The sequence below is a fragment of the Nyctereutes procyonoides genome, unplaced genomic scaffold (assembly GCF_905146905.1).
Source record: "Nyctereutes procyonoides isolate TBG_1078 unplaced genomic scaffold, NYPRO_anot_genome, whole genome shotgun sequence".
In the NCBI taxonomy this organism is placed as follows: Eukaryota; Metazoa; Chordata; class Mammalia; order Carnivora; family Canidae; genus Nyctereutes; species Nyctereutes procyonoides.
In genome coordinates this window covers 20,863,094-20,877,512 of record NW_026575043.1, presented here as the reverse complement: position 1 = coordinate 20,877,512, position 14,419 = coordinate 20,863,094, and the positions used below count along the sequence as shown (strand labels likewise).

Below are 14,419 nucleotides of genomic sequence, written 5' to 3'. Positions count from 1 at the left end.
AAGCTCAGTGTGTAAAAGCAGGATGGAGGAAATCAGATGTAGTTAATTTTTTCATATGCTTTTACAGTAGTTTTTCTAGGATAAGACACAAACATGTAAAAAATAAAGGCAGCATGTTATATGTGTAATATTTTAGCTGCTTTATCTATTTTACAATCACTGTCCAATGTCAAAAGATATTTTTAATTACTGTTTTCTCTCATATCATTTGAACTGTTAAAAGATAACTGGATGCACATTAAACATTTTAAGAGTTTGAGCAAATACAGATTTGAATTGAGCAATGCCAAACCAAGAATGGTTAGGAGCACTCCACAGGAGACTTTTATAGAGAAAAGGTGGAAGCAAAGTAAGGAAATTATTGATTGGCCATGGCTTGAAGCCAATTGGTTGTTAATGTTCTGAAATTTTGATTTCGTAATCTTGAGGCATTTGCAAGCTTAGATTTTGGTTTGCTTCTATAGGCTCCCATGGCGTTACAGCCACCTTGGTCTAATGGCCTCTTCTTAAAATTAATTTAAAGTATCATACTTTATTTCACCAACTCCTTAGAATTGGACATTTAGGGTTTTTCCAAATGGGAATACTCAGTTTCTTGTTTTGCCCTATTTAGTCATTTAAAGGCAGCATACTTTTGTCATTGCCATAAAAAGACAAGTACAATGTGTAACAGACTAAATCTCTGGCCATAAATATTTGAAAACAGCTTTTGTTTTTTCCCCATTTATAAGGTTGACAGTAACTTTTATTTGTGGGATGAAGACTTAAATATAATGCTCCTCTTTCAAAAGATTAGCATTGATTTTTATTTTTTCTTTTTTTTTATTTTATTAAGTCTTTAGTTTTAATTCCAGTATAGTTAACATACAATGTTATATTAGTTTCAGGTGTATTATATAGTGATCCAACTATTCTGTACATTACTTAGTGCTCATCATAGGAAGTGTCCTCTTAATCCTCATAGCCTATTTCATCCATCCTCCCACTCACCGCCCGTCTGGGAACCATCCCTCTGATCTATATAGTTAAGAGTCTGTTTCTTGATTTCTGTGTCTCACTCTCTCTGTTTCCTTTTGTTCAGTTGTTTCTTAATTCTACATATGAGAAATCATCTGGTATTTGTTTTTCTCTGACTTATTTTACTTAGCATTATACTCACTAGCTCCATGTTGTTAAAAATGGCAAGATTTCATTCTTTTCTATGGCTGAATAATATTTGTGTGTGTGTGCGTGTGTGTGTGTATGTGTATCTTTATCCATTCTTCTATTGATGGACACTAGGGATGCTTAAATAATTTGGCGATTGTAAAGAAAACAGCAATAAAAGAAGGGTGTATATATCTTTTTGGATTAGTGTTATTGTTTTCTTTGGGTAAATGCCCTGTAGTTCAATTACTAGATTATAGGATTGTTCTGTTACCTTTTTGAGGAACCTCCATACTATTTTTCCATTCTGGCAGCACAGTTTGGATTCCCATGAGTAGTGCAAGAGGGTTCTTTTTTTTCCACATCCTCACCAGCACTTGTTTCTTGTATTTTTGCTTTTAGCCATTCTGACAGGTGTAAGGCAATACCTCATTGTAGTTCTGATTTGCATTGCCCTGATGACGAGTGATGTTCAGCATCATTTCATGTGTCTTTTGGCCATCTGGATGTCTTTGGGGAAATGTCTGTTCCTGTCTTCGGCCCATTTTTAAATTGGATTATTTTTTAGGTGTTGAGTCATATCTGTTCTTTATATATTCTGGATATTAACCCTTTATCAGATATGTCATTTGAGGGCAGCCAGGGTGGCCTAGCAGTTTAGTGCTGCCTTCAGCCCAGGGCATGATCCTGGAGACCTAGGATCGAGTCCCACATTGGGCTCCCTGCGAGGAGCCTGCTTCTCCCTCTGCCTGCGTCTCTGCCTCTCTCTGTGTCTCTCATGAATTAAAAAAAAAAAGAAAAAAAAAAGATACGTCATTTGCAAATATCTTTTCCCATTCAGTAGGTTACCTTTTAGTTTTGTTGATTATTTCCTTTGCTGTTCAGAAGATTTTTTTTTGATGTCATCACAATAGTTTATTTTTGCTTTTGTTTCCCTTGCCTCAGGAGACATATCTAGGAAGATGTTGCTAAGGCCTGTGTCAAAGAAATCATTGCCTGCACTGTCTTACAGGATTTTTATGTTGCCAGGTCTTACATTTAGGTCTTTATTCCATTTTGAGCTTATTTTGTGTGTGATGTAAGAAAGTGGTCCAGTTTAATTCTTTTGCATGTGGCTGTCCAATTTTCCCAACATCATTTGTTGAAGAGCCTTTTTCCCATTGCATATTTTTTCCTGCTTTGTTTAATTGACCATAAAATGGTGGGTTTGTTTCTGGGTTTTCTATCCTGTCCTTTTGATCTATGTGTCTGTTTTTGTGCCAGTGTCCTACTGTCTTGATTACTACAGCTTTGTAATAGTACTTCTGGAATTGTGATGCCTTCAGCTTTGTTTTTCTTCTTTAAGATTGTTTTGGCAAAAATTCTAAAAGCTAAAATAATTTATGTGTATAATGCCCACTCTGTTCAAGTATTTGCTTACTATTCTGTGAGTGTTTGTGCTTTCTTTGTGTGAATGGAAATAAAGGTGGGATCATGGAATGAGCACTAGGTGACAAGTAAAGGAGAATAGAAGGCCTGGTCTTTAGTTGACTTGGTGTCTACAGGAAAGGTGTCTCTGGGCCTCAATTTTCACATCTGTCAAATGCCATAGTTGGTTTAGCTCATCTTTAAGGTCCCTCTGACTTTAAGTTTCTTTTCAAATGTCCATACTTGCTTAATTAGCCACAGAGAGAACCTTCCTTTCAAATGTTGGAAAGGCTGTGGAAGAATGAAGCCCAAGGTAAAATGACAAACCAGGTTTCTGAGCTCCTCTTCTTTGCAACTTTGTACTTTTTGAAGTGAATTCTTACAACAGTAGACGCAGACATATATTCTAGTCTAAGTGAAAAATATTTCCAGATCTTAATATGTTAACATCTCCATTATATCCAGAGATAATTTTCGATCCATGTCATTCTTTTTTTGCACAGTCAAGGTCTGGGAATTAAAAGCCTATAGGAATTAAAAACTGGCCATTTCAGTAGTCCTGCACTCTAAAACCAGACACTTTTTTTAGGTCTGCACTCAGTCTTATGGATACTTAGCATTTAATTCTAATGAGCTTAATTATTTTGCTTCCCTGATAGCTTACAACAGAGTCAAAGCCTCAAACTCAGAGAGGATGGCAGAGCTGTTAGTCCTATTAGAATAGTGGTAGAGGTTCTGTTGGCCAATTGAAATCAAAGCAGCACAAAATTTAAAACACTAAAAAATCTGTAATTGCAAGAATAGCATTAGCTTTTCCTAAAGGATGACTATTGTCACTGAGAAAAGTTTAAATTTTGTTTATAGCCTTTGTTAAAGAGTATAGTAACCTTTCAGAGTATTTTTGTACCAGTGGTTCTCCATATGTTTGTGATTTTCCATTTTTGGATGCGTTTGATTATATTTTCATTCCTCCTTATTCTTATTTGCTTGTCTTTTTACTGTCAGAACTCAAAACTTACTTTTACTTTTATTACATTATTAGTAGGTATAGTGATGTTTTATCATAAAATTCCCTCTCCCCCCCAATTCAAGAGGTTATAATACTTTGGTACAAAAGTAGGTTTTTCCTCTCTTCCTATGCCTCCCAGCCACCCACTTTCCTTTCTTGGAGCATCTACTCTTGTCAGTATATATATATATATATATTTTTTTTTTATTAAAGATTGTTTATTTATTCACTCATGACAGATCGAGAAAGAGAGGCAGAGACATAGGCAAAGGGAGAAGCAGGCTCCTCGCAGGGAGTCTGATGTGGGACTCGATCCTAGGATCCCAGGTATCACGCTCTGAGCCAAAGGCAGACACTCAACCACTGAGCCACCCAGGCATCCCTCTTGTCAGTATCTTGACGTGTGTGCAGTCCTTATCGTTTATGGATTATTCATGGATTCTGTATTTGTGAATTTTCCTAATTGCTGACATTGGTTTGTAACCTCAAAATCAACACTTCTGGGGCTTTTCCAGTCATTTGAGAACACGTACAGAGCATTATAACTTTGATGCATCCATATTTCTACCTGAGGTCCAACAAAGCAATGCTTTGCCTTTTTGTTTCCGGCTCATGCTGTAAACACGTATCCTTTTTGCCGTCTATTTAGTGCCATGTTTTTTACATTTTTGCATTTGTTTTGGATGATTTTGCTGTTTAAAATGGTCTGCAAGAGTACTACTAAAGTACCATCTCATGCCACAAAGCTCAGGAAGACTGTGATGTGCCTAATGGAGAAAATACCTGTGTTAGATAGCTTCATTCAGGACTGAGTTATAGTGCTGTTGGTTGTGAGTTTAATGTAAGTGAATCAACAGTATATATTACATAGAGTATCTTTTAACAGAAACACACATAAAACAAGGTTATGCATTGATTAGTTGACAAAAATGTCAACAGAGGCTCACAGGAAACTGTATTTCCCCTAGGAGCAGTGGTTTAGTATTCACTAATCTAGTGTTCTCAGAGATGTTATAGATCATAACTACTGGGAATAATGAGAATGGATTGTGTATATATTCTTTTCATGGTTTTTATTTCATATATCTTTTGCAATTTCAGTTGCTTCCATGTACTCGCTAATCCTTACTAGTTATGAAGTATATAGAGAAATGCAGAACTATGTTTTTATAGGGCAGTGTTAGTGGAGAGCACAATATAATATGGGCTGATTGGGGCTGATGGGACCCTCATAAGTGGGCCTATATTTCACTCTTCTGCCATCTGGTCTCTATATTGAGGAAATGATTTAGCGTGCACACAACAGCCTTCTCTGAAGTAAGAAAGAATGTTGTTTGACTTCCATCCTTCTAAATGGCTTGCTAAATGAACGTCAGTGCTGTACTTTACTTTTAACTGCTTATCATTAGATGTGCTGTGTGGAGAGGGTGGCACAGTGGACTTGTCACTACGAGTTCATGAATAGTGTCTTTTCTCAGCAGAACAGTAATAGAAAAATATGTAACATGGATGTTTCTAATGGGGTTCACTCTTTTTGACTTGGAAAAACATTTCTTTTTTTAAGGACAAAAACATTGTCCCTGTCCTCCAGTCGCTTAAGGTCTAGTAGATTGACTAGCAGCTCTTGGATGCGTTCAGAGAGTGTTTTATGTGCATCTGGGGAAGAGAGGAGACATGGCTCAGTTGGGTGTGAGGAAAGGACGAAGGAGAAGACGTGGTTTCACCGAGATAAAACATCTCTGCAATTATGAAGCATGTCAGTGGGAAAGTGTGTTTTTGGTTTGAAAAGAAAATTGCCAAGGAACTTATCAGGACTGCCTGTTGGAAAAAGCAAGGAAGGCCCATATTTATCAAGAGAGGGCTGGAAATGGAAGTGATGGGACAGGATTAGCACTTGGCTAAGTCAGAAGGCCTGGGCTTGAGTCCTGATGCTGCCTTTTAGTGCTTTCAATTTTCAGTTGGTACATGTGACTCTGGACAGTTTATGTTTTTTGTGTTGTCCTGAGAACAAAATAAAAGAAAGAATAAAAAGAAGAAGAAGAAAACACATCAGAGAGGAGGTGATGTTATGTCACTATTTGCCGGTGGAGACATATTCCAGGCTGGTAGCATCGGCTTAATAATTGTGGAACTGAGGACTGGCACAGAGCCGTTGTGTGCCATAATATACTCCTTCCTCCACTGCAACCCAGACTCCAGGATTTTATATGCAGTGACTTTATTTGGGGAATCTTAGATAAAATCAGTTTATTTAGAATATTTAGGAGAAAATAATTTTTAACCTGGAGGCTATTTCTTCTATGTAATGTTAATATTTCTAATAACCTAAAATAGTTTTTAATATGCAGTCTCATGAGTTGATTCAAAATAGGTTTTAATTTTACTTGCCATATCTATTCTGCTTGCTAAATTATTTCTGGGTGAAAACTTTATTCTTTTTCATTAGCCGAGTAGTTTTTAATTTTAAGACTGTTATGTACATTTACATTAGTAAGATTATTATTATTTTTTAAAAGATTTTTATTTATGTGAGAGAGAAAGAAGCAAGTGAGAGAGCACAAGCAGGGGGAGCAGCAGAGGGAGAGGGAGAAGCAGAGTCTCCACCGAGCAGGGAGCTCAATGCTGGGCTTGATCTAGGACCCTGGGATCATGACCTGAGCCGAAGGCAGACATTTAACCAACTCAGCCACCCAGTTAGTAAGATTCTTATACAGTTATCTTAAATGCAGAAGTTAGCGGATAATTATTCTGTCATTCTCCAAATGTGGAATATGGAGAACTATAGTATATACTTTTCATTTAAACCAAATATAAGTGATGACTAGTAGGTTGGTTCAAGTGGAGAGTAACTAGGAGTCTTGATGTTTCACTTGAGTTTGCTAACATGCTAGGGAGCATAAAGGATGAGTCTGATACATTTGTCTAACAGTGAGTGTGTCTCTTATAGTTTACATGCATGGAGAGGAACTTTTTCCCTGGCATATCGAGGAAAGGTTCATTCATATTAATGGATATTGGTTATGTGATCTTAATTTTAACTGATGATACTTTTCATAAGTGAAAAATACTGCAAGAGAGGTTGGAATCTCCTTGCAATTCCAAATACGGTGATGTCTTTAGATACTTATTAACCAGTCTTCAAATTAATTTTTAGCATCTTTGGTTTGCAGTCATTCCCTCATGCATTTGTTTAATTACAGATTTTAACCTTTTGACTTAGGACAACAAAACTCATTTCTCCTGGAACCTAGTGTCGTACTTTTCCATTTGTTTTTGTGTCCATCACAAGACACTTTTCTCTTGAGGACCTCTCTATTCTTGAATAATTAAGAAGCTCCAGTGTGATAGTACATTTTCAAATCTCTCATTCTTGAAAATATGGCATTTATTAGCAAAGAATAATATTGATAGTCATTTCTCAACTGAATTTATAGTGATGAAAAGACCTCTCTTCTGAATAGGAACATTGTATATTCAGATAATGACTCTTTTAAAATTGCTTTTTCTGCTTCTGTTCTCCCCCTTAGACTTAATTTTAATAAAAGACATTATCTACACAAAAGGTAACTATTACAAAAGAAGACTGACGTGTCAAGGGATTTCTTGGGCTCTCTGATCCTTGTGCCCTGGCACCATCTCTCATCAGGCTTGCCCTCTATGTGCAGCTGCCAAGTCTTCTTCTTGTGTAATTGTCTTGACAAATGGTATACTCGTTGATACTGCAACTGGGCCTTTGCCAGTCTGTGGAAGCCATGTGCCCCAGGCAGCCAAGTCCAGTGCCAATTTCTTGCTGGTAGCTTTCATCCTTAAACACAGCCTTAAATACATTGTTGAGATGGATAAATAAATAGTCACTTAAGGTAAGAAGTACTTTCATTTATCCATGCAAGATAAGAGCATTTTTGAAAGGTAAGGGGCCACTGGTGTTTCTGAGCTATAGACCCTCTTGTATAGTTGGCACGACAGCTTCCTGCCTTGGAGGCCTCCCTTTTGTCACTTACATGCTCCAGAATCAATGAGAAAAACACATCTTGGTGAATACCTAGAGAAAACAGATTATTCACTTTATTCTCTTTAATGCTGTTGAAGTGCCCAAGGTAGAAAAGCAACATTGTTCTTATCAATGCCCATAGTCATTTCCAGGAATTAGGCACACCAGATGCTGTGCAAAATAATAATTGTGTTTGTATGGACAAAAGTTGAGGAAAGAGTATGAGATGCTGTCAGAACAACTGTGTGTTAAAAAGTTCTTGTAAGCCTTTCATTTTGCTGTAGAGTAATGATTTCAAATACAGTGTTCTTTTGAGCCTATATTGGTTATTTACCAGTGGGAGAGATGTACATGTCCATAGATAATTGCTTCTAGGTTTATTGACATAAAAACTGGATATTTCTATTTTAAACATTCAGGTTATTAATACTAACTTCAGCTCGGCCAGGAGGAGATAAATTTTCCTGGTGCCCAGTTATTTCCAGAATGAGTAGAAACTGTGTCTTCTGTTCTTCTGTACACCCAAGCTGGACTCTTGGTGATCTTATTCTTTGTTCTATTGTATAGAACCCCTCCTAGTTATCCTCCAGGGTAGAGGTATGTAGATAACATGTAGCCTTATCTCTGCTGACTGAATTCCTTTGCATGTGGCTTTTTTCATAATAGTCTCACTCTCAGGATGAAAGAACGGTGGCTGGGGTGACCGGGATCTGGGTGTGTACAGTTTAATTTGTAAAACTTTTGTCCTATTTGACCAGGTTTCAACTGTGTTCTTGGCTTCTCTAACAATTTTGAGAAAGGTTATATTCACATAACTTTTATTAGAGCATATTGTTATAATCGTTCTATTTTATTATCATTTGGTTTTAATAATCTCTTACTGGTCCTCATTTATAAGGTGAACTTTATCACAGGTATGGATGCTTAGGAAAAAACAGGATATATAGGGTTCCTTACTATCCACAGTTTTAGGCACACACTGGGTGGCTTGGAATATATCTCCCCTGTGAGTAAGGGTGGATTAGTGTATATGTATTTTACTTAGGAATGATTATTTATATAAGACAACAGAGGTAACCAGAGAAGTATTTTCTGAACAGTTCATTACCACTTTGTATCAGCAGTACAAGGTCACTAATGATAAAGTGGAGAGGAAGAAAAATGAAATTTTATTGTTCCTAGTTAACTATTTCACACAGCCTTACTTTTCAACTTATTGTGAAAAGTAATGCTGTTGATGTTACTTTTGCCTAACCCAACAATGTGACATCTGTAATAGAGCCTTGGTGACTAAAGAATTTTATGCCCTCGATAACCTTAAAGGTAAAAACTGCCAGTTATTTTTCCAGCAAAAGATGAGTTTACTTGGGCATAAAAGAGAATTGCAGTCCCAGGACAAACAAGCTGTGCCAGCTGCAGACAAGTCTGGGGAACAAATGAGAGGCAGGCTTTTTCAAGGAGAAAAGGAGTAAGTTGGGAAGGCAGTGGTAAAGTAAAAGTCCAGTAGAGTAAACTGAGAGTTCTAAGTATGGTGGCTTCTCACTGGCTGAGCTGTTGCCTGGGGAATGAGAAAAGTGTCTCCTCCTCCAGTTTCCTTCCTTTTGCAATTTCAGGTCTCTGTAGGGTCAAGTCCAACTTCCTGTTGGGTCTGCAGTTGATCAAGAGTGGTAGGGATCCTTGCTGAAACCTCCCAACTTTGTTTTGATAAAATAGTTTCCTGTTTTTAAACACATTAAAAAAAATAGACCCAAACTGCATGCTTTCTTTAGAACTGTAGGTTCTACGTTTTTCAGTACAAGAACTGTACTGGCACAGAAACTCAGCCTTAAAGATACTATTTACACAGTTGCTAAGGCTTGAAGTGGGGTAGATGCATCAACACTACAAAGGCTTGGTTCTGGCTTGGGACTACAGTGATGATTGAAACTGTACCTGCAAAGAAGACATTGAAGAAAACTATAGCACTAATGCAAAGATGATGTCACACTCCCTTCTTCTTCTTTCTTCTTTCTTCTTTCTTCTTTCTTCTTTCTTCTTTCTTCTTTCTTCTTTCTTTCTTCTTCTTCTTTTGTCATACTCTCTTATGCCAGAAGTTGATCACCCAGAAGAGTAATAAGTTGAATAAATTATGAATTTGATAATGTTTACCTCCCATATATTCCTTGAATGATGATGAAATTGCTGGAATTTTATTGAGGATTAATGATTTCAAGCATGAGGAGAGTAGTGCTGATGATGGTGACATTGTGAACGCAAATGAGCTAATACAGTTGATTATAAGAAATACATATTTGGTTTAGTCCATGTTTTCAGCACATATTTCCTAAAACCCTTGGAATTTCTAATTGTAATTATAACTCAGAGGAGCATCTTTTGTTATAGCATTTAGTTTTGTTCCCAGTACTAGAGATAGGTCCAGGGCCATCAAGATGAAGTGGGTGTCTTTTCTAGTACAGCTGAGTTTATATGAATAAAGTGGTTTTCACCAAGACCCTAGGTAACCTGAGGATGGGGGCTGATTGCCAAGGGAACCAGCTAGACCTTTGAGGAGACGGAGAGGGACTGGAAATTGAGCTCAGCCACCATTACAGTTGATTTAATCATCCAGGCCCATGTAATGAATCTTTCCTAAAACCCAAAAAAGGATGTGGTTGAGAGAGCTTTAGGGTTGCTGATCATGTGGAGGGTTGTATGCCCAGGAGAGGCATGGAAACTCTACCCTACCCTCCTTTCCACAAACCTTGCCCTCTGCATCTCTTCCATCTGGCTGTTTCTGAGTAACATATTTTTATAATAAGTCGGTTAAATAGTATGTAAACTGTTGTCTTGAGTGCCACTCTGGTAAGTTAATTAAACATGAGGAGGGAGAGCCTCTGATATATGGCTGGTCATCACCTGAACTAGTGATTGGCATTTAAAGTGGGGCAAGAGGGCAGTCTTGTAGGCCTGAGCTCTAAACCTGTGCTACCTAATGCTATCTGCTGGTAGATGGTGTCAGAATTCAGTAAATTGTAGGACACCTAGCTGGTGTCTGCGGAAAATTGGAGAAGTGCTTGGTGGTATTGGAGAACGTACATCACAGCAAGTGAAAAACCCCATGAGCACTGTGGTAAAAACTGTGTCATGAGTTAATTCCTGGCCTTGGAGCAGTGAGTGTGCAGTGGTAACAGCAAGCAAGGGGGAATTCAGTTGAGCCTGATAGGATAGAAACCCATATTAGAAGGCCAGAAACAAGCCTTTTTAACTTCCATGTATCAGGGCTAGTCATCATCAGATGGCCAGATTGAGGCTGATGATTACCATGAGGATAGTAATAGTGCTGTATTTCTCTGAGATCCTCTGGCAGCCCCATACAGTGACCTACATGTGAATCCTAGATATTAGCTTATTTTGGACTAAGTTTTGGTGGAAATTTTCCTTAGAAATAAATATATATATATATATATATATATATATATATATATATATATTTTTTTTTTTTTTTTTTTTTTTTACTAAATTACAGTGTAACATTTTAGCTTTAATGTGTATTAAAGACTTAATGGGTAAAATTGAAAAACATTTATTTGGTATAGAATCTGGCATCAATTTCCCAGAAAATCTGAGTATCTTAGGAAAAGAACTTTGAGTGATTGGCATTGTGATTATGACAATTGATTTATATTTAGGGAGAGGAAATTGGAAAGGCAAACAAGTTCTTACAAGCCAAGCATTCTACCTGCTTTGTTATAAAAAATAATTGCTTAGCTGGTCACTGGACGCAAGTAATTAAATGCTCTATGGCCATGTTACATTTATTCTGGCATTTGTTTTTGATATAAGTGAGTTTAATACAGGCCTTTAATACAGGCCTAAGATGATTAAAGCTCAACTCAACAGATATTTTTAAAATAACTTTTTCTTATAATAATTCAACTCTTTCAAATAAGACAGTTCAATTAAAAATGTAATATCTGTTTAGAAAGCTTAGAAATATAAAAATAGAAAATAAGGACAAGGGATTAAACCTATTAAATCTTGTTTAGTTCCTAAATGTAGTGTGCATGTATTTATAGGTAGGTCATATATTTACATAGCTAAGATCATATCATACATACAATTTTATGTCCTATTTATCGCTTTATAAGTATATGATTATATCATTAAAACTCTGAGACCATTATACTTTATGAGTGCATAATATTTTATTGTATAGTTCTATAATTTACTTAATCACTCCCTTGTTGAGGGATGTTTATATTGTTTCTAATTTTTTTGTATTATAAATCATACTGTAATGAAACTTCTTTGTGTTTAACTTCTGCCTTCATTTACATTATTTTCTTGTGATATATTCCTAGAAGGGTAATTACCCTGTCAAAGGGTATGAACAGTTTTAAATCTCCTGGTAGTGCTGAATTGCTTTTTAGAAAGGTTGCACCAATAACACTCTCACAAGTAATGGAGAGAGCTGCCTTTTTAGAGACATTTGTATTGTTGGTGTTGTTGTTGTGTTCATACTACTCAGCAGGAACATAAGCACACTCTTGCCTTGCCCTTTTATGAGTAAAAGTCTATGGAAGTTGGCCATTTCCCCACCATATTTCAGTGGAGTAAAATGTACAGATTGTATGTTGACTAAGCCACGATCCATATTTCTTGGTAGAAAGTGTTTAAGCACTGCATCTGGAGGTTAATGGAATGTGCCTCATCTTTTTTTGTGTGGTCGTGACCATATGTGGGTCATGTTTGCTTACAATGGCCCTTTCCCGTAAGCTAATTGTGCTTTGAAATGACCAGTCCAGCAGACTTAATGCACTGCTTAGTTTCTTTTACATACAAGACTGAGGGACATTAAAAGGAAAGACTGTAATTAACCATTACAAAATTCATTCATTCTAACAACAAATACTTTGCTGTTTTGCTAGTTCTAGTCACTTGAGCTAGATTTATAGTGGTGAAGAAAGCTTACTGTGTTCTCATGTGGCCTGTTGAACAACTAAAAGCATCCAAATACAATCTGTGACCATATAACAAGATGCCTTACATATCTTTTTAATTTTTATTTATTAATTGAACTTAATTTTTAAAATAAGAATAATGTATTTAAAATAATTATAGTGATTTGATACACATATATATGAAATGATTTCTACAAACTAATTCACAGTCATCTCATGTAGTTACCATTTTTTTTTGTATCTAATGACAAAAAAATCTGAAATCTTTACTTTCCATGAATTTCTGATACTCAGTACAGTAGTATAAACTATAGTTGTTATCATGCTGTACATTAGATCTCTTGACTTCTTCATCTTACAAACTGCAACTTTGTGACTTTTGACCATCTCTCCATTCCCCCCTCCTCTGCATCACTGGTAACTACCTTTCTACTTTTCATGCTTCTGTGTACTTGATTCTTTTAGATTCCTCATTATAGGTGAGATCTTAACTGAATTCAAGATTAGAACAAATTTGTACCTGGGAATTAGGCCAATGGATTATCACCTCTGACTGACTGATTGCCTGCATATCGTTGGGAATATAGTTAATCTGTGACTTAGCTTCTTTATGACTGTTGGACTTAATGATTTCTTTAGTCCTTTCTAGTTTTCAAATTGTTAAAATTTTTATGAAGATTGAATATCTGTTTCTAAGCTGAAATCCGTATACTATTTTAGAAGCTAGTTTGTATCCTAAAATACAATCTTAGGAATCAGTTTGATTGTTTTGAGAATGGAATTCTCATTTTTCTTATATGAAGGTCTAGATCTGCCCTGTCCAATATGGTATCTATAGTCCTATGTGGCCAACTTCAATTAAAATTAAGTAAAATAGAGTGAAAAATGAAATTCCTTAATTGCACTGGCCACATTTCCAATACTCAGTAACCATATGTAGCTGGTTCTACCACATCTGACAGTGTGGATATAGGATATTTCTGTCATTGCAGAAAGTTCTGTTGGGTGACACAGACCATTGTTTTTTGGTCAGAATAAGTTGTGTTTTAGTATAGAGAATTGAATAACATTTGTATCAAAAAGAGCTAAAAAAAGTGATCTAGTATCTATTTAAGATGTACTGCTTTGGGTACGCTAGGACTTCTCTTTCCCCTCATTTAGTTCCAATGTCAATTTTCAAGAAATTTTTTCTGTCCTAGTTGGAACATAGAGCTATGTACATTGATTTTGACACTTGAAGAAAATGAGCTTTAGCCGCACTTCTGTAAGGACTTCACAGTGTTAAAAATGTCACTATGTAATTTTGCTTAAAAACATTGTTTTTACAAAGTTTCAGTTTGGGATGATAAAAACGATCCAGGCATAGATGGTGATGATGTTGCACAACAATGTGAATGTACCAAATGCAACTGAACTACACGCTTAAGGATGACAAACTTTATGTTATGTATATTTTAACTGCACAAAAACCAATTTGTTCTGATTAGAAGGAAAATGAGCATCTGGGTAGTATCAAAGTGGCATTGAGTGTACTGTCCTTATACTTCAGGAGGAGGAGTAGAGGTTTTAATCTGTCACATCTGTCCCAGGCTGGATTCGCCAGGAAGCAAATTCTGAGATGAAGATTGGGATGCAAGATTCATGCTCTTCCAACTGAGCCAGCCAGGCACCCCTAGGTAAGGCTGTCTTGAAGAAAGGCAGAGTCCTGAGGAGTATCTGGGTGGATGAGTCCTTCCTTCCCTACCGCAGATTTGGGCAGTGCAGCACAGTTACTCCTGGTTGTATCAACATCAAGCCAGAAGTCTGTTTCCTAATAATGCACATTTCTGGACTATGTAAATAGAGGATCAGAGAGTAAGAGAAAAGGTCTCTTGTGGTGTTGGGTGAATCCAAGAAAGTCACCAGCTGAGGGCTCTGGTGGCCGGT

At 36.6% G+C, this 14,419-nt stretch overlaps 1 protein-coding gene across 6 annotated transcripts in view; it reads left to right on the top strand.

The window, feature by feature from the left end:
- Positions 1–14,419, top strand: part of FARS2 (phenylalanyl-tRNA synthetase 2, mitochondrial) — a 526,347-nt gene that overhangs the window by 126,841 nt on the left and 385,087 nt on the right. For 4 of the 6 annotated variants that reach the window (XM_055322558.1, XM_055322563.1, XM_055322559.1 and 1 more), the window contains one exon: positions 14,083–14,169. The exons of the other annotated variants lie outside the window; for them this stretch is intronic. The gene's annotated coding sequence lies outside the window, so the exon portion shown is untranslated. The remainder of the gene's footprint in view (positions 1–14,082; positions 14,170–14,419) is intronic. 6 annotated transcript variants of the gene reach the window in all.